An 11,337-nucleotide genomic window follows, 5' to 3' on the forward strand; every position below is an offset into this window, starting at 1 on the left:
TTGTGCTTGTACTTTATCCTCAATGACACAGTAATCTACTAAAGTTCCTCTCTCGATTTTTCTCTTTGCAATCTGGAAGAACAGATTCACCAGTGATTGTGCTCATTTATAAAAGCATCCAAAACAAAATTGAACCCCAAGGCTGATAAACTATAAAGATGCTGATCAGATCTGAGCAGAATGGACGATGCTTTGGGGCTTGCTGAGCTAAAGATGGCTCTAGAAGACTGATGGCTTTATATACACAATTACAAACACCATAGTTCTATTGAATGAATGGAAAACCATAAAATCTGATGCTTGCCCTTTTATTAAGTAAAGAATGACATTTTGTAAAACACTCCCTAAGATTTAGTAATTTGGGGGGTAATTTAATTCCCATCATTCTTTGGCTGAAAACTTAATCAAACAATCTTTTAGGAAGAACATTCCAATAGGGTAAATATGCTTGTCCCCTCCCCCTAACAAGTGGCTAATTGATTTTTTAAATCTCTTAAATTGAAGACCCGGTTCCTATGGACTTTATAGTCAATCGTATTTATTAAGCGCTTACTGTGTGCCGAGCACTTATATAAGACTCTTACCTTTCTAGTGGCTGTGTCATAATCAAAAATAAATTAGTAGTACATTTGTTCTCCTTAAGATCCCTCTGGGAAAAAAAGAGGTCAGATTTAGCAGTCTTATCTCAGATATTTTCTTGGTTTCACTAATACAAGTGGCTCAAGAAGGAGAGTCAACAATGTAATATATAATACAAATCACCTTTCATGCTGAGATCAGCTCAGGTGTGAGTGTTTTAAGGTTTCTGTCCAAGAGAATGATCTTGAATCCACCAATGAAGCCTGATTTACCTATTGGACAAGTGATTGATGACTTGTGGTTTTTTTTCCTGTTTTGGAATATGTTTCTACTACTTGGGGAAAACCTGGAATGAGTCCTGCCTGACACAAAAATCCAGGCTTTTCCATTGCCCAAATTAATGAAGCAAGTCCTCCTCGAAGTTTTGTTAGCATTTCTCCAGCTACAGACAATAAATCAATATATTTATTTATTGAGCATCTATTATGTGCAGAACAGTGTTCTAAGAACTTGGGAACAGAATTGGTGGACATGATCCCTACCCTCAAGAAGGTGACAGTTTACCAGGGGGTGATGGATGCTGAGATAATTCATAGATAGAATGAAAAAGGATGAGATACATGAGTTATTGCTTAAGTAATAGGGTATGTAAGATTTGTAAGCTCATTGTGGGCAGGGAATGTGTCTGTTTATTGTTGTATCATACTCTCCCAGATGCTTAGTAGAGTGCTCTGCACACAGTAAGCTCTCAGTAAATATGATCGAGCAAATATGGACACGAGTGCTGCAGGAGGATGAGAGTAGTTAGGTGCCTAGTGGAATGGGAAGTACTGAACAAGCATTAGGGGGTATATAACTAGTAGAGATTGAAAATTAATCAGAGGAGGAGGAGGAGATGTAATTTCAGATGGGCTTTGAAAATGAGGAGACCTGTAGTCTGTCAAATTTGAATGAGGAGAGTAACAGGCTCAGGTCAGTGGAAGGGACAGGGGACAAGAGAAAACAAAGATCGGTGAGCAGGTTAGCAGAGGTGGCCCCTAAAAGATGGAGGGCAGACTGAAATCTGGTTTCTGACACTGTCCCTGCGGGCTTCTGGAGGCAGCAAGTCAGAGAAGCAGCATGGCCTCGAGGAAAGAGCGCAGAATTGGGAGTCAGAAGACCTGAGTTCTAGTCCCATCTTTGCCACTTGCATGCTGGGTGACTAACTGCTCTGGCCTCAGTTTCCTCAGCTGTAAAATGGGGATTCTTTTCCTATTCTCCTTTCCTTTCAGACTGTGAGCCCTGTGTGGGACAGGAATTGTATCTGATATGTTACATCCCCTTGATTCTATTTATTGCTATTGTTCTTGTCTGTCCGTCTCCCCTGATTAGACTGTAAGCTCGTCAAAGGGCAGGGACTTTCTCTATCTGTTACCGATTTGTACATTCCAAGCTCTTAATACAGTGCTCTGCACATACTAAGTGCTTAATAAATACTATTAAATGAATGATTATACTGTATCTATCCTAGTGCACTGCTTAGCACATAGTAGGAGCTTAACCAATATCATTATTATTAGAGTCTGAACTGTTATCTTAACCCTACCATTGCCTTGCTTTGGACCTCTAGGCTACTGTCTTCCCTGGGCTGCCTCCATTTCCTCACCTATATGAGAGGGAAAATAACACTTACCTACCTCACAGGTTTTTTTTTATTTTGCTATGTGGATAAATTAACATTTGTAAAGTACTTTTGAAGATGTTAAACTTTTATATATACTGTAAATGATGAATGTTATTATTTATTATTATTACTCAAGGTGTTATTATTGCTATTATCTAACCAAAATTACATACAACTAAGGGAAATAATGATGTTCCACCTTTTGCCATATAATTAAGATTTGGCAATCAAATAGAAAAAAAGCACCCAGTCACTTTCCCCACCAGCATCTAACCTGAAGTGCCTGACATTTTACATCAAGGAATAGAACACATGAAGAAATAGACAAATATGATTCTAGTAGTTTGATTTGGAAATCAGGTTTAAGTCTGCATTTGATTTGATTTTCTAACTGTGTAACATTGGTGTAATTATCAAACCAGAACCATGTAAAAACTAACTGGTGCAGGTGGATTATCCAGTGTTCATGTTCTTGTGAAAGGGAAAGTTCCCTTGTGGAAATTTTCACAGTCAACTCCAGAATTGCTGGATAGAGCAGGAATTCAGATTCCACTCTTCATCTGCAGTTTCATTACTGTAACAATCATATGAGCCTGGCCTTTTCATTGGCGATGTTCTAAATTTTTTAATCAATCAGTAAGTAGTATTTACTGAACACCAACTGGATAGAGTACTAAGTACTTGGAAGAGTACCCTAGATGAAGACTTGGTCTCTGACCACAAAAAATGTATAACCTAGTTCAAATTTATCTTGATGAGCAAATTTTTTTTTTTAAATGGTATCTGTTAAGCACATATTATGTGCCAGGCAATGTACGAAGCGGTGGGGTATTTTCTACCTCTATCAGTCCCCAAAAAAGGGTTGTCTCTGGCTCCACACCAGTAGCTGGGATGATATTTCTAGGCAGATAGTGGGTGAGATGGTGGCATTCAGTCACAGTTGATCCTTAACTCCTCCTGCAATTCATGCTTAGTGTTGGAGGGAGGGAAGAGGTCTGTGCATCTTTGTGAATGAGCGTGAGTTTCTGTGTGTGTGTGTGTGTATGCGTGTGTGTGCATGTGTGTGCTTCAACCAATCAACTACATTTATCAAGCATCGACACATGCTGTGGACGGGGAATGTGTCTGCCAACTCTGTTGTCTTGTACTCTCCCAAGTACTTAGAACATTGCTCTGCACACAGTAAGGACTCAACAAATGCGATTGATACTAATGTGCAATATGCTCTACTAAATATTTGGGAGACTACAAGAGAATGCCCCTCTCAGGATTGCACCTGGAGGGTTTCCAGTACTCTACTAGTCTCGGCTATGGGAGGAAGAGTCAAGCAGAGGCATATCCATTCCATTCCCAGCTTGGGCAGTGGCTAGCGAGTGGAAGACGATCTGCTACAAGTCAAAACTCACCTGTGCTAGGCAGCAGCGACATGGGAGACAGTTGAGGGTAGGGACTCAAGTTCACTGCTCAGAGGAAGACAATGGAAAAACCACTTCCATATGTTTCTAAGAAAAGTCTATAGATGTTTTACCAGAACGACTGCAGGTGGAGGTGAGGTGTTCTGGGAGAGATGTGTCCGTGAAGTCACTATGGGTAGAAGATGACTCGACAGCGTAAGACAAGACAAGACAAGACAAGGGAATGACCCTGCCCTCAAGGACCTTACAGACTAGTGAAAGAGTTTACCAACTTGTTTATAATTTTACAGTTCCACATGAGGTGCCCTGAAATGAAGTCAGATTGCCATTTGAGAGAGGGAGGCTATTTTAGTCCTACTATGCTATGAATGACAGTGAAATTTGTAATTATTTTGAATTCAAGACTCTAAGAGAAAGACTTTCAACTTTATTACTGATTTTTCATAGTAACATCCATGGATCTGGTCAGGTCCTTCTAGTTACTAAAAATAAAATTGAAGGGAAATTAAAAAATCTTTCTGAAAAAAGTATATTCTGTGACATAATGAAGCATTTCATACTGATAGAAATACTCATTGAAGAAATGTCCAAGAAATAGTGTAAAGAAATAAACCTACATTTATTTTCTTAAAATGATGAAGAGCATTTAAATTTGCATAGTTCTTGCTTTATTATCCTTGCCACATAATGAAAAAAGAGGCTGTACGTGTTAAGTAATGGATTTGATTAGTCCCCAGTCAGTATGCTTTATTTTTATGTATTTTTAACATTAGATACACTTAAGAGTTAACCAAGAAATCCAGGACAGTTATATGAAAGAGTATTTTATATTTTCATTGAGGTGAGCAAAAGAAGGTTTGTTTTTGCTGATACTGCTTTGAATGCTTACTGAGTGGTTGGCGTGAACAATTTCTTCTTTTATTACATAGAACTGATTTTGAATGGCAGGGATAGAGCAAACCTACTCAACACGTTTGTAATTTTTTTTTTTTACTGTTCTAGCTTTAATTCATAATTACAAGCTTATTCCAATCTCTACATAATGAAACCACATTTTAGACCAACAGCTGTTATCTAGTTTCATGGCTAGCCTTGGGGTATGCATATTTTAATATTCATTTACTATGTGCCGATAAACTAAATACTTCCTACTGGAAGTCTATCAAATTAATCACAATATCTTAGTTGCTGTTCTCTCTTCCATGTAACACATATCAGTTTTGCAAATTTGCTGGGTTTCTATCTCTCCCTTTCTAAAGCCAGCCATGAATTTTGCAAATAGATGGATGGGAATAATTTACTGCAATCTCATGATAAATAAGCAGAGGCAAGAATAAAGTAATGTTTGTCTTAGTGACCCAACCCTTTATCCCTCTGTCTCTTCCTCCTCCATCTTCCAACAAGCTAGTGTAAACCTTGCCATTTTGCCCATGGCAATGTTCTAATAGAGGCTTTTGTGTTTGAAGGCTGTGATTTTAACTTTTATTTAAATGGCATTAGGTCTTTATATGCAAATAACATAGCCTGAAGGTAGACTTTTCCCAATCTTCCAGGCATAATCACAGCTCCAAACGCCATTGTGCTACACCATAAAAATCTGTGACAATTTTTGCATTTGTAACGCAGTGAATGAGTAGAAAATAAAAGTACTTCCTCCATTAAAGTTTAAGGCTGTTTATCGTACACACCAATGGATAAAAACAAACTAAGGCTACAGGAAGGAATGAAAATAAATGATCTCGTGGATAAATTTAGTGATCAACGGGGCCTGGGTTGGTGAGAGGGATTTTTCAAACTTTAATATATTCTAGAAAATGTATCCCCTTCCTCCTTCCCCATTACATATAGACATGAGTGGTATGGAATATGAACTCTAGATTGTTAACAGATCCAGATTAAATATATTATTAATATGAAGCTATCCCCATTTACAAACACCTGAGATCGAAGTACCATGAATGAAGCAGCAGCCATGTATCAAAGGCCCATTTAAGCTACACCTTTTTCAATCACTGGCCATCTTCTAAAATAATTGATGTTAATTATGGTATCTGTTAAGTGGTTACAATGTACCAACCACTGTTCTAAGCACTGGGGTAGATACAAGTTAATCAAGGTAGACACAGTCTCTGTCCATAAATGGGAGGGAGAACAGATAGTGATTGACCCCCTGTTTTAAAAATATACCCATTTTCTGTGGTGCTCATTTGGCCATAGTTAAATTTTATCCTGTTCTTAAAAGTAATGTTCTCAATCTTCTTGTTCTTGTTTCTTTGGATATTGGCACACAGTGCTCAATCTTGCTTTTAATAAGAACAATGTTTATTATTTTGGAGAGTAGATAAGGAGAGTCGAGAGTGAGATAGGTGTGGTTGGCTTGGAATAATGAATAGAGTGAGCTGGTGAGTAATGGGAGAAGAAGACTGTTGTATGACAGGGATAGTCGGAGGAGAGCCTTGAAAGTGATCATGAGGAGTTTTTGCTTGATGCAGTGGGAAATGGGAATCCATTAGAGGGAATGATGGGAAGACAAGAGGGTTTAGAAGGTTAGATGAGTAGTGTAGTTTTGGACATGTTAAAATTTGAGGTGCTGATGGGATAAATGAGTGGAGGTAGAGATTATCCCTTTAAACTGTAAACTCGTTGTGAGCAGAGAACGTCTGTTATAGTGTGGTGTTGTACCTTCCCAAGCACTTAGTAAAGTGCTCTGCACACAGTAAGCGCTCAGTACATATGATTAATTGATCAAACATGAGAAGTGACGAGACTTCATATTGTGTCTCAAGTTGCCTGAAGCCATTTCATATTTTTGGACCTTCTATCTGATATGATAAAATAAATCTGTTCCAGAGAACCAATGAACTTTAGGTCTGGGCATCAAACTATATGCAAGTGAAGATATTCAGTCTTTTCTGGTCAATCTTCTACTCTCTTAAATTGTCCAATAGGATCACTTTTTATCCCTTTCTTCTAAAGCAAAAAAAAAAAAAAGGAAATTGCAACACAGAAGTCAGACTATTATGTATACATCATATGTAATATATAGGGTATTGGCAATACTACAAGTGAACTAAAAAGTTTTCTTTGTAATTTGTAGAATTTCATCCTTCCCAAGAGGTTTTTAAAATTTCAGTATAAAGGGCATGAGTTATAATATCTAGAAATCACTAATTTTTAAAGTCTTCACAAATGACCAAGAAATGAGAGCACGAATACTGTAAATATAGTGCAGTTTCCAAGTGAGATTTTATTACTAGCCATCTGGGGGCTGTTTTTTCTCCAGGAAGTTTTAGAATCCCTAATATTAAAAGAAATCAGAGAGCTGCACTCTTTATAATGTTTAGTTTGCTGCAGGTACTTCATCCAGTCTTCTGTGAGACATGCAGAATGTCTTATGTGAGACTTGCAGAATGCTCAACTTGGGCTTCACAGAAGTAGTAGGATTCATTCATTTCCTAGAAAGTATAATATAATATTCCTATCAATTATAATAATCAATTCTTTTAAATTGTTTACATATATGGTATTAAGTTATTAATCCTAATTATGCAACTTAGCTCATAATCATTTATCATCTTTCATCTGCTGCTGAAAGACAAACCATTACACCCATTAATCAATTCTTATAATACCTTTGGGAAAGAGGTATAATCTCCACTTTATTATAGGTAGCTCACTTACCCTATCTCCCTCAATTTCTCTAGTGCCACAGAGGGAATTGCTGTCAGAATTCAGGAATTTCTGACTTCCCATTCTACATGCAGATTGTGAAATATGCTTCGCTCCTGTTTAGGCATATTTGAACATAGTAAAACCAAATAATAGAACAATGTAGCAATCGTAACTCACGGGGATTGCGAGAGAGGTTTCTCAGTGAACAAATTACAAAGTATAATATGAACCATTTTCAGCCATTGTATATGCATGATTTTCCCAGGATTTTCCGAAGAAGAGCTCTCAGATTCCAGAATCCTATTTTTCCCATTAAAGGTTTCTCCTTCACCAGGGAAGCTACCCTGCAGAACTTGACGATGTGTGAATTTTTTTTTGCTCACTCTTCTGGCCTATCTCCGTTACTTTAGTATTATCAATGTGAGGTTAGACCTTTGGAAAATTGAAAAAGAAAATTAGAAAATTCAGCAACTTTTGATCAAGGGATCTGATATCTGTGTCACTTATTGTCTTGCGTTTTTGCCCACATCAGATCCTAGAGAAAGGTAGTGTACACAGAAAAAGTGCTGGGCTGTTGACAGCCTTAAGTTTTTTTTTAATGGTGTTTGTTAAGTGCTTACTAGTTGCCAGTCACTTTACCAAGAACTGGGTTAGATACAATCTAATCAGGTTGGACACAGTCTCTGTCCAACACAGGGCTTCATCTCAATCCCCATTTTACAGATGAGGTAGCTGAGGCCCAGAGAAGTTAAGTGACTTGCCCAGGGTCACACAGAAGGTAAGTGGTAAAGCCGGGATTAGAACCCAAGACCTTTTGACTCCCAGGCTCATGCCCTATCCAGTAGTCCATGCAGCTTCTGAGTGGCTGCTGAGACTGTCTTTATGTTTGGATTAGAGGCTAGGGATAAGATTGCTTACCCAAGTACTGGAGACCTGGTGGCAACCATAGTATTAGCAATTATGGCATTTGTTGAAGACAGCTGTAAGCTCCTTGTAGGCAGGGAATTTGTTTCTTGGTATATTATACTGAACCAAATGCTTAGTACAGTGCTGTGCACACAATAAGTGCTCAATTTCCCTCTGCTCCTCCCTCTCTCCCTTCCCTCCCCTCAGCACTGTGCTCGTCCACTTATTTGTATATATTTTTATTACCCTATTTATTTTGTTAATGAGATGTACAACCCCTTGATTCTATTTATTGCTATTGTTTTTGTCTGTCTCCTCCGATTAGACTGTAAGACCAGTGGGCAGGGATTGTCTCTATCTGTTGTCGAATTGTACATTCCAAGCGCTTAGTACAGTGCTCTGCACATAGTAAGTGCTCAATAAATACTATTGATTGAATGAATGAATGAATAAATGAATACTCCAGGATGAATGAATGAATGAAAGGGCTTGCTATGTGCCAACCACTAGGACAGATAGAAGATAACCAGTTTGGATAGAGTCTCTCTCCGCAACGGACCCACAGCTGAAGAGGGAGAACAGTCTCTTTAACCCCCATTTTACAGATTAGAAGATTGAGGCCCAGAGAAGCTAAGTGACTTGCCGAGGCCCCCACAGCGGGGAAACGGCAGAGGTGGAACTAGAATCCAGGTCTCCGGACTCCCGGCTCCAAAACCTCTCCATGTGGCTGTGCAGCTTCTTATCAGTATCAAAGTCCTGCTGAGTTCAAAGCGCTCACCCTGCAATCACAGACATAGCAACTGTAGAAGGGCAAGCCACCAGGAAGGTGGTCTCAAATACTCACCACTGAAATAGGTTGCAGTGGAGGATAAAATTCTGAACAGAAGGAGTATTCCTTAATGTTGTTTTTTTGAAAGTACTTTGGGTGGGAATCTCTGTGGATGTCTCTGGATGCAGAGCTTTCTTTGCTGCTTTCTCTTCAGTAATGTCCCTGACGGGACTATGTTTTTCCTTTTCTCAAAAGTTTGATGCTGATCGCTAGTTAATACTTCTTACCATTACTCCTCTATCATAAGCCTAAATGATTGACCCAGGATTAGTACTGATGTGGTTGCTGGGCCAGGCGGTTTTGCAGGTGGAGTAAAGCAGAGGTATAATGGAAAGAACACGGGGTTGGGAGTCAGAGGTCATGGGTTCGAAGCCCGGATCCGCCACTTGTCAGCTGTGGGACTGTGGGCAAATCACTTAACTTCTCTGGGCCTCAGTTACCTCATCTGTAAAATGGGGATTAAAAGTGTGAGCCCCATGTGGGACAACCTGATTACTCTGTGCCTCCCCCAGCGCTTAGAACAGTGCTTAGCACATAGTAAGCGCTTAATAATAATAATAATAATGTTGGTATTCATTAAGCACTTACTATGTGCAGAGCACTGTTCTAAGCACTGGGGTAGATACAAGATAATCAGGTTGTCCCACATGAGGCTCACAGTCTTAATCCCCATTTTACCGATGAGGTAACTGAGGCACAGAGAAGTTAAGTGACTTGCCCACAGTCATTCATTCATTCATTCAATAGTATTTATTGAGCGCTTACTATGTACAGAGCACTGTACTAAGCGCTTGGAATGAACAAGTCGGCAACAGATAGAGACAGTCCCTGCCGTTTGACGGGCTTACGGTCTAATCGGGGGAGACGGACAGACAAGAACAATGGCAATAAATAGAGTCAAGGGGAAGAACATCTCGTAAAAACAATGGCAACTAAATAGAATCAAGGCGATGTACATTTCATTAACAAAATAAATAGGGTAATGAAAATATATACAGTTGAGCGGACGAGTACAGTGCTGAGGGGATGGGAAGGGAGAGGGGGAGGAGCAGAGGGAAAGGGGGGAAAAGAGGGTTTAGCTGCGGAGAGGTGAAGGGGGGGTGGTAGAGGGAGTAGAGGGAGAAGAGGAGCTCAGTCTGGGAAGGCCTCTTGGAGGAGGAGAGTTCTAAGTAGGGATTTGAAGAGGGGAAGAGAATCAGTTTGGCGGAGGTGAGGAGGGAGGGCGTTCCGGGACCGCGGGAGGACGTGGCCCAGGGGTCGACGGCGGGATAGGCGAGACCGAGGGACGGTGAGGAGGTGGGCGGCAGAGGAGCGGAGCGTGCGGGGTGGGCGGTAGAAAGAGAGAAGGGAGGAGAGGTAGGAAGGGGCAAGGTGATGTAGAGCCTCGAAGCCTAGAGTGAGGAGTTTTTGTTTGGAGCGGAGGTCGATAGGCAACCACTGGAGTTGTTTAAGAAGGGGAGTGACATGCCCAGATCGTTTCTGCAGGAAGATGAGCCGGGCAGCGGAGTGAAGAATAGACTGGAGTGGGGCGAGAGAGGAGGAAGGGAGGTCAGAGAGAAGGCTGACACAGTAGTCTAGCTGGGATATAATGAGAGCCCATAGAAGTAAGGTAGCCATTTGGGTGGAGAGGAAAGGGCGGATCTTGGCGATATTATAAAGGTGAAACCGGCAGATCTCGGTAACGGATAGGATATGTGGGGTGAACGAGAGAGATGAGTCAAGGAAGACACCGAGATTGCGGGCCCGAGAGACGGGAAGGATGGTCGTGCCATCCACGGTGATAGAGAAGTCTGGGAGAGGACCGGGTTTGGGAGGGAAGATGAGGAGCTCAGTCTTGCTCATGTTGAGTTTTAGGTGGTGGGCCGACATCCAGGTACAGACGTCCCGGAGGCGGGAGGAGATGCGAGCCTGAAGGGAGGGGGAGAGGACAGGGGCAGAGATGTAGATCTGCGTGTCATCTGCGTCGAGATGGTAGTCAAAGCCGTGAGAGCGAATGAGTTCACCGAGGGAGTGAGTGTAAATGGAGAACAGAAGAGGGCCAAGAACTGACCCTTGAGGAACTCCAACAGTTAAAGGATGGGAGGGGAAGGAGGCTCCAGCGAAGGAGACCGAGAATGACCGGCCAGAGAGGTAAGAAGAGAACCAGGAGACGACGGAGTCCGTGAAGCCAAGGTGAGATAAGGTATGGAGGAGGAGGGGATGGTCGACAGTGTCAAAGGCAGCAGAGAGGTCAAGGAGGATTAGAATGGAGTAGGAGCCGTTGGATTTGGCAA

At 40.9% G+C, this 11,337-nt stretch overlaps 1 non-coding gene across 1 annotated transcript; it reads left to right on the forward strand.

The window, feature by feature from the left end:
* Positions 1-3,500: 3,500 nt before the first annotated feature.
* LOC114807522 lies at positions 3,501-3,638 on the forward strand. Its single transcript, XR_003755582.1, has one exon. It is a non-coding gene; the product is annotated as a small nucleolar RNA SNORA7 (small nucleolar RNA).
* The last annotated feature ends 7,699 nt before the right edge of the window (positions 3,639-11,337 follow it).

Source organism: Ornithorhynchus anatinus, chromosome X2 (genome assembly GCF_004115215.2).
Source record: "Ornithorhynchus anatinus isolate Pmale09 chromosome X2, mOrnAna1.pri.v4, whole genome shotgun sequence".
In the NCBI taxonomy this organism is placed as follows: domain Eukaryota; kingdom Metazoa; phylum Chordata; class Mammalia; order Monotremata; family Ornithorhynchidae; genus Ornithorhynchus; species Ornithorhynchus anatinus.